The sequence below is a fragment of the Hetaerina americana genome, unplaced genomic scaffold (assembly GCF_022747635.1).
Source record: "Hetaerina americana unplaced genomic scaffold, ioHetAmer1.1.p SCAF_95, whole genome shotgun sequence".
Classification (NCBI taxonomy): Eukaryota; Metazoa; Arthropoda; class Insecta; order Odonata; family Calopterygidae; genus Hetaerina; species Hetaerina americana.
In genome coordinates this window covers 197319-211169 of record NW_027287594.1, presented here as the reverse complement: position 1 = coordinate 211169, position 13851 = coordinate 197319, and the positions used below count along the sequence as shown (strand labels likewise).

The window sequence follows — 13851 nt, the reverse complement described above, 5'->3', positions numbered from 1 at the left end:
CGTGGATCCAGGTGCGGAATGATCATGAGCACTAATCATCCCCCCAACCTAGGTAGCGGATGATCTTGCGCCGAGGGCCGGGACGAGGGGAAGTTGGCCACGGCGGGGGGGCGGGGGTCAGAGGGGGTCGGGGCGGAAGGGGTGCGACGGCGTGTGGAGGCCGGTTGCCGAGGCGGCGTGAGGGGTTGAGGAGGAAGAGGAGCTTGAGGGGGTGGGGCGTGCGGAGGGAGAGAGAGGAGGGGGGGGGGCGAGGAAGCAAGAGAGATCCGATCGCTAGAGCAAGCAGTCCACCTTAGAGGTGAGTGTGGTTGAGTCGGTCAGACGCCTGAGAGGAAGGAACTGGCCGCTGAGATACGGGTTGGACATGCAGACGTCTTCGTCCCGGAAACGCATCCAAGGAGAAGAGTGACATAATTCCGGTAGTGAAGACATTCGACCGGGTGAGTTCACTTGAAAGTTCTTTCGTAGTTAAATGGATTTGGGAATTTTAGAGTTTACCGAGAAATTTTCCATTTTGCCACCTTGAAACCCACTTGAATACATGTCAGAACAATTCTTTTTCCTAATTTTTCCGGACATCGCTGCATGTACCCAGGTGGCGGCAGGGTAACGCCCTCGCCTGCTAAGCCAGAGGTTATGGGTTCGAGCCCCGTCTAGGTTGGTTTTCCCCACCCTGGGTATGGATATTCGTGATAGTCTTTGTTGTTATGTATCAGGGTTATGTAGAAGAAAGGATTATGGAGTCTAAATCTCACCCCAATTGGGTCTCTTAATAAAAAACCCCGCAAGCCGACGCAAGGGCTTATGAGGATTGGTTAGCAAGCCTTTCTCGCACAAATGTGCGAAATTATTATAATATATTCGCGCGTACACAGCATGTCCACCAGAGGAATGAAATAATGGGCGTGTTCGAGTTTGTTCATGTTTTGAATGTTTTTGCTATTTGAATTCAGAGGAGAGGCGTGGTTGCGTTCGATTTTGCTGACATTGTGATTCCTATTGTGGCAGGGAAGAACAAGCACATGAAAAGATCTTTTGTTTCATCGAAGCTGGTCCAATCTGTCGACCAAATGTGGGACCTCAGTGCCTCGCCATTGTCACTAATTTAACCCGTGTGTTCTGTAACTCTCTAAAAGTCTTGTCTGATCTCTTCCTGACTCTTGGATCTTCAGTTCCAATGACCCCAAAGTACGCGTCACACTCAGACCTTACTATTAAGGATTTTGAAAAAAATTGGCGGATTTTCTTTAAAATTTTTCCAATCCGTTAATTAAAGTTTTCTCCAATTATTTCCAAATGCTTACCTTGTATTCCAAATGCCGCATAACTGGGGCAAAATAACTCATGTTATATATCCATTGCGTATACCTGAGGTCCGTCTAATGAGACCTCCAATTGAAAGTTAAACCAGCTCATTCTTGTGATGTTATCTGGTGGCCTCACTACCCCAGGGATCCTGATAAGCCACTCCTGGCAGGTGTCCCGAGAGAGGAAGCACCCCTGTTTCCAATTGCCGACTTTTTTTTATAAAAGATTCCAATTGAGCTACGTGTAGTCCATTTTTTCAGGATAAAATAATAATGCTGTAAATATAGTAACTTTGTTAAAAAAAATCATTTCTACTAAAAATAGCAAAACTTTACTCAAGAGATGTGAGACCGATTTTTTTCTTAGGGTTTCCCGTATGTGTAGTCTAATGCGAGCATATCTATAACATATCTAGTATAACACGCCTATATCTATAGCACGCCGTCCGTAGATAAGCCAGAGCAATCGCATTCTTCACGGAGAGTCTGCGTATTTACTTGCGTGCAGATGTATATGCGAACGTGGACACTATACTTAACGAGTGGCAACAACCTCCTCTATTCGACTACCCTCGACAAGAGAGGGTAAAGCTGACGTTACTGGCTTGGTACTGCAATAGCTATTGCCCTCCTTGGCTCGCCACGCAACCCTGCTTCATCCTCTAAAAGAAATATAATAGGCGTTGGATGTGAGAATATTTCATTGTACAAATATTGCCGACGCTATACTGATACCATTCGTTGGATATGCAAGTATATACATTTATATGCGCATGCAAACGTCTCCTCCCTTCTTCCAATGAAGAAAGTGGTTGGGAAAATGGTAGAATATCAACATGTGGTTAGGTAGAAGTAAGTTCATGTATAAGGAGTTAAATAATAAACTGAAGCGTGGTTGAAGATGCAGTGCGAGGAATGGAGATTTCACAAAGGAAGGGTGAAATTGGTGCGCCATACAGTAAGGTGAAAGTACTGTCAGGAAGTAAGATGGGAGTATCCTTGTAAAATATCAAGGATAAGTAGGGAAATAATTTATTAAACCAGAAAGGATCCTATAGAAATAGAAGGAATATGTCGAAGAACTGAATGGTAAAGAACTTAGGCCAGCAAGGTTAGACACAGAAAGACAATATGACGTAAATGAAGATAGCTTAGCCTATAATCATACTCGATGATGAGATAGAAAGGGCATTAAGGACTATGAAAGGCCATGGGTGTAAACAACACTCCTGCCGAGCCACTAAAAAATTTGGAAAATGTGGGAGGAAGAGTCTTAATAGACTGATTCGTAGCATCTATGAGGAAGGAATCTGGCCGAACATTAAACCAATCATTGTTAATTCCAATGCCAAAAAATGGAAAGAGAATCGTATAAGAGGAATACAGAGCATAAGTTTGATTTCCCATTACGCTAAATTTGGTCTCAGGATCATCAATGAAGGATGGATAGCAGGGCAAATGATTACTTAGGGGATGATCAGTTTGGGTTTAGGAATGGAAGAGGCACGCCTGATACCATTGCAGTGATGAGATCACTAATCGAAAAAACGTAGCATACAATCAGGATGCATCCATCTCTTTCGTAGATTTCAAGAAAGCATTGGATAGAGTGAACTTGGTAGAATTAATGAACATATTACACAAAATAGGGATAGATTGCAGGGCCAGGAAGCTAATCCGCAACCTGTATATTTCTCAGACTGTTCTGGTGCGAGTAGGGAACGGAGAGTCCGGATGGGCAGTGTTAGGAAGAGGCGTAAAGCAGGGCGGTGCTGTTTAACGTAAATGTGGAGGAAATCATGATCATTTGGGAGAACTTGCGATAGGAATGAAAGTCTCTATCGACAGTTCATAAAATCAGGTCTGCGGATAATTAAATTTGTCGGTCATCCAAAGCGATACAAGTATTACTAATGCATTGGAAAGTCAGAGTGATTAGTAAAGGAAGAGGATAAATTGTAAATAAAACAAAGGTGACGTGGTTTTTGAGAAAATTAAAAGCTAGGTTAAATATTACTTTAGGAGTTTATAAACTAGAATAGGTGGAAGGGTTTATCTATCTCGGCAGTAATTTGAACCAAAGTGTTTAAAGTGATTAAAACCTCTTGTAGGGACGTAAAATAATTCCGTTGGGCAATAAAGCTTTCATAAGGAGTAGGGTATTGATGACAGGGACATTTTAATTTTTTTATTTACATAGTACCCTGAAAGCCCCCGCCAGTATTAATGGCAAGGGGTGATTTCACACCAGACAACTTTTGACCCGAAATACTTTTCCCCGGTTAGAACGGTCGGCTAATGTTATCCTAGTTCCTTATCGTTCGTGGGAAAAATGACACCTTAAATCCATTTCTTCTATGCTCAATCTCTCTAATTTTATTTACATATTGGAGATATAAAGTCAATTAAATTAGGGAGGTTAACTGTTGAACACATAGATTTAAGATGTAATTTTTCCCTTGAAAGATAAGGGATCGGAATAACATTGTCCGACCGCGCTATGAGGGGAAAAGTAATTTTGGGTCAAAATTAGTGTGATGTGTAATCACCATCTGCTACACACCCTGTCGGTGGTTTGTAGGGTACCATGTAATGTAACTATCACCTCCTGTTCCACGCTCCCTGACCGTTTCGCAAACACTCATATTTCCTTCAAATAGGGACTATTTACCTCAGTTGGACATTATTGAATGCTTGTTTTTGTGTAACTACGAATTTACCCTCATGAAGGTGGACTATGTGGGCGAATCGACTCACTGAAATTTGAGAATTAATGAAAATATACCACTTCGTAATGATTCGCGATTTTATTCCAATGTTTCGAATGCTTTTAAACGGGCAATAACGACATTTCTTTATTATTATTATTTTAGAAAAAATTATTTAAATCATTTATTATGATTATTTTAGAAAAAAAAATCTTGAAAAAGATCTTATTGGACCTTATATGTGGAAAGTAACAAGTTAGAACGAAAGAATGACAGAAGTATTCCAACAAAGAGTTTATTTTCCTCATGGGTATGTGAAAAATAAACTACTTGGTAATATCCCTCGCGTAGTTAGTCGCCATTGTCGTTTTCCGATGACTGACTTTCGGAAATCCTAATACTATATGTTCGGCCGCGCCTGGAGGGAAAAGTATTTTGGGTCAAGCTAGGCTGACAGCTAGTGTGTAGTCATCCACTGTCATACACCCTATCGGTGGGTTTTAGGGTACTCTGTAATGCACTAAAATACTTATGTGCATGTCAAAAGCGCATGAGAGTTCCTTTTATTGTCATAGAATCACCGAGTCGGTTCCACTCACGGGTTTCCAATATGGGAAACTTGTGAAGTGAGCACTCTAACTAGTCAGAAGACTTATAATTTACTGAGACAGATTAACTAAAAGAGAAACATTTCATTTAAAAAATTTCCACTTTTTAAAGCTATTTGTCTTAATAGAAACTTACTTCGTATTGTGGAAAGACACACGGGGGGAAATACCATAGCGATGGCGCCTGTTGTTATTTGTTTAAGAAAGCCTTTGTGGTATTGGCTACGTGAATAGGCATCAGCATCTATTCCGTAGAAGTCGTCGATGCCTTTTCTGGATGTTATCCGAGTGCCGGAATGGTGAGGGAGTGGCATAATGGCATTGCTGAAATATGAGGTCTATTCAAAAAGTAAGTTTTCAAATTTCGTGGGCAATACTCTCGTACACACATACCTTAGATTTTAATGATCCACTATTTTCAACTCATAAACGCGCCAAATGTATATGATTACATTACAAGGTACCCTACAAGCCACCACTAGGGTGTTTGGTAGGGGGTGATTGCACACCACAATACTTTTGACCTAGAAAACTTTTCCCCTTTTCCCCTTTGTGCGGTGGGTCAATATGATTCTGATATCTTATCATCCCTGGGAAAAATGACATCTTAAATCTGTTCTAAACTCGACGTCTAATTGTATTTACATGAGCTCTCCTATCGTAGTACCATACCTCTCCGTAGTACCGTATCTCTCGTACCGTGGTACCGTTTCCCTCCATCTGGCAAATGGAGGGAAATTACTTATTACTATTTGATGAAATATATAGGAGGTATGCGGCTAATCAAAATGAACCCATTAATATGGAGAGAAATGTCTTAGCTATTCAGCAAACATTAAAAATTAGTACCTGTGGTTTCTAATTGCTTGGAACTAATTTCAAACAAATGGTATTGACTGAAATAAAATGTTTTCCTTTTGTCTCCTTTCCGTCGACTTGACATGTCATGTATAAGGCATTATTACCTTCACACTTCTTGCTGACTTCTGTGACTTCAGATGTGACATTAGGCGTAATCAATGCTCATACGGAATAACGCCCGAGGAAATATTATTTTTGCCGTATTTAACGTTCGCGCAAACCACTAATCCCTCCGTAACTACCTGAGTTTTCGATTATATCTATGGTACACTCAATCTATATGATTCCCTCGGATAATCGATTATTAACGGTATTAGATTTGACACGAGAAAAACAAGTTTTTATCGAAATCTAAATCGTATTAAATAATTAAGACGATTTAGTTGCGATGCGTGAATGAAATTTTTTTGACTAATTATTATTATTATAGTGAGCTTGTGTTCATCCTGAACCTACCATCATCAATAGGTAGTAGGAGTAGTATCAGTAGGTAATAGTATCAGTAGGATGACTGCTAACGACTTTACTTCTAAGTATCGTGAGAGTTTTTTCTTGCTTTAACATGGGTTATTCCTTTCCTCATATCTTCCTAATGTCTTCCTTCTTCCATGCCGTCTTAAGAGCTCGTTCTCTCTCAAGTCTTCTTACCAAAAATTCCCCTTTCTTTCACGGCCTTATCAACGTTCCATTCTATCTCTCTCTCTTTGCCGGCCCTGACGGCGACGGGTTAACCTTCTTGTCCGGCAACCCAGAGGTCGCGGGACTCCTGCCTAGATGGGTTTTCCTTCCCCGAAGGTATGGGTGTCTGTAATTGTCTTCAATGTTATGCTTATGGGTTAGGTGAAAGAAGGGACAAAAAAGTCTAAATCTCGCCCCGTAAAATAAATAATAAAGAAATATTGGGTTCATCCACTCCTTGTCTCTCTTTTCACTTGTCCATTTCGTCTACTTACTTTGCCATTTTAGGATTTCCCCAGTCTGTGTTCTACTCTGGCCAAACTGTTTCCACAAAGGTTTGTAGCGTTGTTCAGCCCCTGGAGTTGATTTTATGCCTCTCTCCTCTGCAAATCTTCGAACAGTCAGACATCGAATGCTTCGCTTAATTCACCCTTGACATACCTCAATATTTCTTTTTTATTTCATTGGTCAGGTGGTACGTCATGTTTCTATCATTTCTTCGGAAACTTTCCTTGTTTGTATTCAGGTACGATACATCATTTCAGCGCGTCTTATGTTTCATCTACATCTACATCAATACCCTGCCAGCTACCAAAAAGTTGTGTGGCAGGGGGTGCAGCACCAGGAGGAAACGGTAAGAGATGAGGGGGTTAGGGTTATATGTTTAGGTGAAACAGAGTCCTTCACACGGTATCTAAGATTAATACCGTTCGTAAATGACAGTTACAGGCGTAAAATGCTAGAAATACTTCATAATGAAAGAAGACACATTGCTTTTCTGCATAGAATTTTTTTTATTACGACCTAGGTTTTGTTACAGCGTTAACATCTTCAAACCTGAAGATACGGCTCGTAACTTTAGTTCCCAGTTGGCTTTCTTGGGAACTCTGAAGTGAAAAATAAAGCGCTACCAAAATATTATGTTAGAAACGTACTTGCGTTGCTTTTACGTAATTATGTAAAAAATCAAAATTCTATCGTTAAAGTGGTAACCAAATGAGACTAGATAGAGTTCGATTACGTTTGACGTAACTGATTTCAGCGAAAATAATGCTTCAAATTTTACTGCATCACCAGAAATCGCTAAATTATCATGTTTAGATTATAATGGTGAAATCATTCACAACTTCATTCAAAAGTAAAGAATACCGTTTATAATAAATATTCCCAATAATTTTGACGGTGTGTTGCTCCAGGAGCCGGATTGAAAAAGTGATAATATTTACTACATTTCGTAGATATTAAGGGGTAGACATTCACGTACGGTGCTCACGGAGGGAGGGATTGAATTAGCTTTGATGTTATAGTCATGTATTAGTACCCTACAAGCCACCGTTAGGGTGTGTGGCAGGGGGTGAATACGTTTCAGATTAATTTTGACCCGAATATTTTTACCCATAGCGCGATCGGATAATGTTATTCAGATCCCTTATCGTTCGAGGAAAACATTTTTTTTAAGGTAATCTACCGGTTAAGGTAGGTTTTTGGATGGACACAACTACCAAACAAATATATTACTACTCCTAACAAAACACAAAATCCATCATCCTACTCTATTTCAGGTCCCTCTTCATCTCTGCGTACTTTCTTCCTCCCTTCATCCCGTCCAACATCCCTATCCTGTTCCTTCCCTTTCCTCTTTTGCCCAACATTCTACCCTCTATCACAGTCTTCAACATCCCACTGCCGGTCAACACCCCCTTCATCCACTTTTCCTGCCTCCATAGGATTGCTCCCAACAAACCCCTCTCTTCGCCCACCATACCAAGTGCTTCCTCATTTGTTTTCTTCTCTGTCCATTTCACCTTCTCCATTCTTCTCCACACCCACATTTCAAAAGCCTCCAATCTACGTCTATCCTCCTGCTTCAATGACCACGTTTCCGCACCGTACATAGCTACGCTCCATATCAAAGTTTTTACGAGTCTTTTCTTAACATCCTTACTCAAAGTCCCCGTCATCAACTCCCTCCTCCTTGTGAAAGCCTTTTTGCCTAGCGCAATTCTTCTCCTTACGTCCCTACTACTTTGACCGTGTTGGTCCAAAACACTACCGAGATACGTAAACTGTTCTACCTGCTCTATTTTTTGCCCACCTATTTTAATGTTAAGCTTGGCCTTTTTCTTTCTAGAAAATCGCATAACCTTTGTTTTATTAATATTGATTCTCATCCCATACCTGTCGCACTGACTTTCCAATTCACTCAGCAATGCTTGCAGCCCCTTGGCTGACTGACAAACTAAAGCTTGGTCATCAGCAAACCTAACTGATTTTACGAATTCCCCGCCCACCTTCATTCCTACCTCCAGTTCTTCCCATGCCTCTTTGATCATGTCCTCTGCATACAGGTTGAACAGCAACGGTGATAATGGGCAACCCTGCCTTACACCCCTTCCTAACACTGCCCATCCTGACTCCCCGTTTCCCACCCGCACCTGAGCAGTCTGAGACATGAACAGGTTGCGGATTAGCCTCCTTTCCCTCCAATCTATTCCTATTTTCTGCAGAATACTCATTAGTTTTTCCCAATTCACTCTGTCAAACGCTTTTTCGAAATCTACGAAACAGGCAAATACCTCCTGGTTGTGTTCTGTATTCCTCTCGATTAATAATCTCATTACTGCAATGGCATCACGCGTACCTCTCCCCTTCCTAAACCCAAACTGATCATCCCCTAAGTAATCATTTGCCCTACTCTCTATCCTTTTGTTTATGATCCTGAGAACAACTTTAGCTGCGTGGGATATCAAACTAATTGTCCTATAGTCCTCACATGACGTGGCCTTTACCTTTTTCGCAATAGGAACTAAAACTGATCTCACAAAGTCTTCCGGCCAGATTCCCTCCTCATAAATACTACGGATCAGCCCATATAGCCTCTTCCTCCCACATTTTCCTAAGCATTTTAAAAGTTCCAAGGGAATGTTATCTACCCCCACGGCCTTATTTAGTTTCATCTCCCTTAATGCCCTTTCTATCTCATTGTCTAGTATGCCTGGACCTAAGCTGTCTTCCTCTACGTCATTTTCTTTTTCAATGTCTAACTTTGTTGGTCTGAGTTCATTACTATACAGTTCTTCTATATACTCCTTCCATCTCTCTTGGATCTTTCCTGCGTCAACTATTACCTTACCCGCCTTATCTCTAACTGTTAGCATAGCTCTCCCTTTCTTACTTCCCGATAACGATTTAACTTTGCTGTACAGCGCACCGGTTTCACCCTTCCTCTGCAGACTTTCCATATCCTCGCACTGCGTCTTCCACCATGCTTCTTTTGCTTTATTTGTTGCCCTCCTCAATTTATTGTTCAATTCTTTGTACTTCATTTTGCCTAATTCTGTATTTATATTCTTCCATTTTCGCCGCTCATCCATCTTTGTAATCATCTCATCCGTGATCCATGGTTTCCTAGTCCTTTTAGCGTTAACGGTTCCAATAGTGTCTTTTGCGGCTTTAGACAACCCTTTCTTGATCATTTCCCATTTTTCTTCGATAGTACTAAGCCCTTTACCATCCTCCATGATTTTCTCTACCACCTGTTTGTATTCCTTCCTTTTCAACCCATTTAATGCTTCTACATTCCATTTTCTAACTCGCCGCCCCTGCCTTATCTTTTTGAAACGTACGCTACATTTCATAACAACTAAATTGTGGTCTGAGTCCGCATCCGCTCCCGGGAAGCTGTGGGAATTCATCACACTGTTCCTAAACCTGTGTCTAACCAGGATATAATCTAGCTGATATCTTCCTGAGTCACCTGGCATTTTCCATGTATACCTGCGTCTTTTGTGGTGTCTAAACCAAGTGTTGGTGATGACTAACCCCTGTCTCCTGCAGAACTCAACTGCTTTCTCCCCGCGGTCATTCCTCGTGCCTAAACCGTAGTCCCCCACCTCATCACCATCTCTTCCTTCGCCTACCGTCGCATTCCAATCCCCCATCACTATCAAAGGTTTCCCTGCAGGAACACACGCAATCATGTCCTCTAACTGATCGTATATCCTATCGACCTCTTCTTCCTTATGGTTGCCCGGTGGCATGTATACCTGAATAATAACTAAGTTCGTCGGTTCTGCTTTTATCTCCACTAGTAGTATTCTATCCGTTACCTGCTCTATGTTGACTACGCTTCTTCCTACCTCTTCATTTAATACTATGGCAACCCCTCGTTGACTCTCGTCCCCACCGCTGTAAATTATTCTATACTTATCACTCCAGTAATCCCCGCTATCTTTCCATCTCACCTCGCATAGACCTAAAATATCTATATTTCCCCTTTCCATCTCTCGCTTAACATTCTCCAATTTCCCTGTCCTCATCATTGTCCTAACATTCCACGTTCCTATTCTAACTAATGTGGTCTTCTTCTCCTGCGTCTTCTGTCCTGCTGCTGCTGGTTTTCCCTTGCAAGGGTTTCGTGGGATGACGACCGCGGAAGCCTTGCCTCCCCCGCTGCCGGGTACGACACACGGCCGATTGGGCCGAGCCCCGTGGTTGCCAGGACTCAAAATATCTCTATAGTCCATCATATTTTTCTTGGGAATGATAATTGAGGTGGTTTCCCGTTGCCTTCGAGGAAAACATAGCATCCTAAATACACGTATATCTGTTCTACACTTATTCTTCCTAAATTTACTTCTCACATACCGTATTACGGTGGGAGTAACGCTACTCAGTTTATCATAACAACGTTTCACAAATCTAGCTCCTCTACACTGCAAGCGCTACAATTCGGTTATCAATCCAGCTTCGGAAGGATCCCATATATACAGGGTTCGTCCGGAAAATAAGTGTACTGATTTTTTCTCGCCGCACCAGGCGCGCCCAGCACCGCTCTGACGGGCTGCGATTGGAGGGGGTATGTTGGCAAGCGACGCTGAAAAAGGCAGTCGGCTCTGAGCTGTGGTGTAGTGAGGAGCTCTGTTAACGCGAACCTCCACGCTCGACCCACGTCACGGAACGCGATGCCGAAGTTTTTGGAGCAGCGTTATTCCATCAAATTTGCGGTAAAGCTTGGGAAATCGTCTACCGAAAGTGTCGGTATGATTAACCAGGCTTACGGGGAGTCAGCCATGTCCAGAAACATGATCTTCCGGTGGCACAAGATGTTCGTGGAGGGCAGAGAAGAGGTCGACGACGAACCACGGCCTGGACGCCCATCAACGACACTCACCGACGAAAATGTGCGAAAAGTTCGCGATGTACTGAACTCTGATCGTCGTCTTAGTGTTCGGATGATAGCATTTTACGTCCAAGTGCTCGACAGGCTTCGAAAACGAGTCGCCCGCGTCCGGCCAGCGATCAAAAACATCTGGCGGCTGCATCACGACAATGCGCCGTCTCACACCGCGCTTGTCGTGTCGGACTTCTTGGCCAAGCACGGCGTGGCAACGCTGCCGCACCCGCCCTACAGCCCGGACTTGGCACCACCGGACTTCTTTCTGTTATCGAAGATAAAGAGGAGTTTGAAAGGAACGCGATACGGGACTTTGGACGACGTCAAAGAGGCCGTGACGACGTGTCTTCGAGAGGTTCCCGATGATGCCTTCGCGGGAGCGTTCCAGGAATGGGAACGCCGCTGGAACAAGTGTATCGACTCACAAGGGTCCTATTTTGAGGAATATTATCTTAAGATATGTAAAAGTGTAATAAATTTTTTTTCCTGAGCTCAGTACACTTATTTTCCGGACGAACCCTGTATACTAGCAGTGTATCTAAAGGAGGCATAACCAGCAAAAGAAAGTATTTTTTTAAACATTTTCATCGCATTTCCCCGATACTCTTCTGATAAATCCTATTTCTTGTTACATTGTACACATATTCCCCGTATATATTTCAACATGGAGAGACCGTGAGTGACGGTAACATTTAAGTATTTAATCGAATCTATACATCCCATTTGGGTGTTTCCGATGATTCCCTTCTTCAATATGATTTCTGGATACGGTGCAACTTCCGAACCTAGTTCCTTGAATATACGAGCGGGTATTTGATCGAGCCTGGAAGATTTATTAGGCTATATAACTTTCAGCAAACGTTCTATTCCCTTGTATGAGATTTCAATTTTGGGCATTGGTAGGTCGGCACGATTTGGTAAGCTATCGGAGATATTTGGTGAGCCAGGGATGAAGACGCTTTGAAATAAGGAATGCCTCAGGATCATGAAATATATTTCGGCTGAAATTTCTGTTTCTACCATTCTCTAAGATGATTCTCAGAGCGGGAATGTCTTCTCTAGTTCCTGCTGTCTTTTAATGAAAAAAAGTCCCCTTAAATACTCTTCCGCTTCTTTCTCCACTCGTCGGTCGATTATTCTTCCCATATTCACGTTGGAGAGGTCACCATGATGATTGTTTTGTAGTTTCTCAATTGTATGCCTTTTTCTTGTTTGCCATAGGGGCGATAACAATCTCCTTAAATTCCATTGATATTTCTCCCCTAACACACATATCACAAATTAGGTTTTGCCAGTATCTTATTACCTGAATGTTTTATTAGTTGAGGTGATGTCGTTCACCCCTGGTGCCTTTTTGACGTAAATTCCTTTACTGGAGCGTGAAATTCACATCTAAAGATATGTCCTCCTTGGACTCTATGGTTGACAGTGTATTCATCTACTAGTGTTCTGGCATGCATGTCTTTTGCTTCATAAGGATTCTACAATCAATCCATCACTACCTCTGCATCATTCATTTATAATTTCACCTATGATATCCCAAACGGTATCGATATTTCTCTGCGTTCATTGAGATTGCCTCAGGGTCCTGTAAGCACCTTTAATGTCTCCCAGGACATTGTCATGCTGTCATTCAGCGGTGATTTGTCACTCACCAGCTCTTGTCTGCTAAACATTGTATTTATCTATTAAGTGACAGTATATTTATCAGTTCTTTAACAAATAAGGACGATATTTATACCCAATAATTCCCTAAAATTAAACCAATTATTTTTCAACATAACCTATTCCCATCCTATTTTAATTTCCTCGCTATTTAAGATTTGCCAACATCAAAATATATCGGTTTTCCGGAAAATCCATTCATGCAAAGTACCAACTACTTCTCGAATAAGGGACTTTAACCCCCTGCGTAGTGGACACAACTTTCTAGGTCTAATGTTCACAGTCACTGGTTTTTAATCTTAATCCCTCTTCTTCTGTTTTTCTCTTAAAATATCAGTTTGAATAATTCTCATCTCAGCACTCTTAACATTTAGGAATGGTTGATATCCTGGCTAACGCACATAGCGAAGCATGAACCTACTCAATGAAAATAATCAAATGAATTGTTCAACCAGAGCAGTATCGATTTGAGTAACTGACCTAAAGTCAGCGACGCATTTTCTACGAAATTGTTCTTCAAAGAACTGTAGTAGAATCCGCAGTAGAAACTTGAACGGAGTCATCCACTAATACGCATTAAAATACAGGAATTCTACATTGAGCTCGCTTCTTAATGGCACTGGCGTCTGATAAGGGTGCAGGATACGGATTGTCTTTTACGACGGGTCTTTGTCATTTACATCTACATGGTGCGACAACATACCTTCCTTTTTTCAAAAAAAGGAAGTATTTCAAAAGAGGGTTCTGTCAGAAGTAGCCATTTACATCGGCAAATAGTGTAGGAAATGCATAAGGAAGCGATTCATTATAACACATGTGGATGTGTCTTCTTTTTTACTGATGTGAGA

General features: G+C 41.7%; 1 protein-coding gene across 1 annotated transcript in view; it reads left to right on the top strand.

Moving 5' to 3' along the window:
* The first annotated feature begins 304 nt into the window (after positions 1-304).
* LOC139699862 (mite allergen Der f 3-like) overlaps positions 305-13851 on the top strand; it is a 47243-nt gene continuing 33696 nt past the window's right edge. Inside the window, exon 1 of the mRNA XM_071598287.1 lies at positions 305-440. The gene's annotated coding sequence lies outside the window, so the exon portion shown is untranslated. The remainder of the gene's footprint in view (positions 441-13851) is intronic.